We start from the raw sequence: 2,052 nt of genomic DNA, 5'->3' as shown, positions 1-2,052 counted from the left end.
AGATTGTGTTGAGGACATTTCCTCAATAGCTTCTTGAAGCGCTCCCAAGCTTCATAGAGATTTTCCTCAGTGGTTTGCACAAAATTCATAATGTCTTTTTTCAGCTTCCTCAAAAGAGCTCTTGGGAAGAACCTTGTTGTGAATTTTTCTGCTAGGTCTTCCCAAGTAGTCATACTCCCTTGAGGTTGTGAATTCAGCCATTCCTCCGCTGCATCCTTCAAAGAAAATGGAAACAAGCTCAACCGAATTGCATCCGCCGGAACATTGTTCACCCGATAAGTGTTGCAATTCCGGATGAACCTCTCCATGTGAGCATGTAGATCTTCCAAAGTACCTCCACCATATTGGTTTTGGCTCACCAAGTTGATGAATGACGGTCTCAACTTAAAGCTTCCCACTCCCTCGGGAAAAACAATGATCCCGGGATAGTCATAACTCATGGTAGCCGAAGTGAGTTCTCGAAGAGACCGGTTGGCATCCTCAACTTCTTGTTCACATAATCGGAGGGTGATCCCCTCTTGGATTCTTGCCTCGATATGGGCTTGCATCTCCTCCTCCGTCATTTGGCCACCCATGGTGGTGTCTCTTGTGAGAGTAGCCTGAAAGTTTGATACTAAACAGAGAAAGATTAGTAGCGCCAATTCTAGACAAGGATAAAAACAAAAAAATAAAACCACAAACTAAAAACTTAAACCAAAAAACCACAAACAATTCCTCGGCAACGGCGCCAAAAACTTGTTGGTCAATCTGCAAGTGCACAGATATCTCCGGGTTTTAAATAATCGAACCACAGGGAATTGGTGTGGCAATTCAGTTTAAGATTCAAGTTCAAGGTTGAAAAGCAAGTAAAATTCAGTTTTAATGATTGGTTGTTTCTTGAGTTTGTAAAAAGACAAGTGATCAAGTAATAAAGCGATTGAAATTTAGAGATGAGATTGCCTTGGGTTCTTGCTCAACAAATTCAGTTTTAGCAAAACTTCCTATTCAATTAATCCTGAGTCTCTCCTTGATGTTCTAGCCTAGTTAGTTGTCTTTCGATGCCTCGCAAAGAAAACCCTTCCTAATCAAAAGATAGGTTCAATTCCTTGATAACCTAAACATTTGCTAGAAGCACTAAGCATACAAATCAGGCCAACAAACCCCAACCCTTCCTCTATTCCTAGCAGCAAGTATAGAAGGAGTAATCTCACAACAAGTCCCAATTCTACAACAAACTATCGTTATGATTATAGAAAAGTAAGAAGCTAGCATGCATTCAAGCTTGAAAGATAAAGTATAGAAGTGAGATTCAAGGGTTTACTCAGAACTTCATGAATAGAAAAGGATTGATAGCTAAAACATCCAAAGTCTTACAAAGAACCCAAAACAAAAGGGGTTTTAGCCAAGCATGGCTATGAAATCCATACAAGAAGATAAAGATGAAACCTGAAACATAGGGCTTAGGGAAAGCTCCTCAAGCTCCAGAACTCAAACCCTCTCTTCTAACTTATGAAAATATGATAAAATGACAAAAGGTTCCAAAAGAAATGACAAAAATCCTATTTATAGGCAAACAGGTCGAGTCTGGGCGCTTAGGCGCCAATTAAGCACGCCTGAGCGCCAATTCCAAGCAAAAACAAGCTCTCTGGAGGTAATTGGCGCTCAGGCGCTCAATCAGGAGCGCTCAGGCGCCAATTCCTTTCTAGCATCATGTAAACATCGATCCAATTGGCGCTCAGGCGCCCATCCCCCAGCGCCTAGGCGCTTAAGCTCGCCTGAAAAGGGCTTTTTGGCTTCTGAAACTCCTTTTTCAATCCTCTTTAAGTTTCCCATCAATTCCAAGCTTATTGGCCTTCTTCCTTCTTCAGTTCCTGATCTGAAACTTAACCAACAAGCCAAGGAAAATTCTAGAAGCTCAAAGAGCTTATTAGCACAAGAGATCCTTCAATTAACACAATAAAACCATGCAAGACCTAAACTTTACTCAAAATGCAAGAAAACTCCCTATAAAACTACTAAATTACCAAAGCAAAATAAAGACTAAAGAAAAGATAAAAATGCATGAGAATGCAT

The 2,052-nt window shown here is 40.5% G+C and overlaps 1 non-coding gene across 1 annotated transcript; it reads left to right on the top strand.

Annotated features, from left to right (window-relative positions):
• LOC130741521 (small nucleolar RNA R71) lies at positions 1-107 on the top strand. Its single transcript, XR_009020415.1, has one exon. It is a non-coding gene; the product is annotated as a small nucleolar RNA R71 (small nucleolar RNA).
• The last annotated feature ends 1,945 nt before the right edge of the window (positions 108-2,052 follow it).

This window comes from Lotus japonicus, chromosome 2, assembly GCF_012489685.1.
Source record: "Lotus japonicus ecotype B-129 chromosome 2, LjGifu_v1.2".
Lineage (NCBI taxonomy): Eukaryota > Viridiplantae > Streptophyta > Magnoliopsida > Fabales > Fabaceae > Lotus > Lotus japonicus.
Note: the sequence above shows the minus strand (reverse complement) of the source record. Positions and strands in the feature narration are given on the sequence as shown.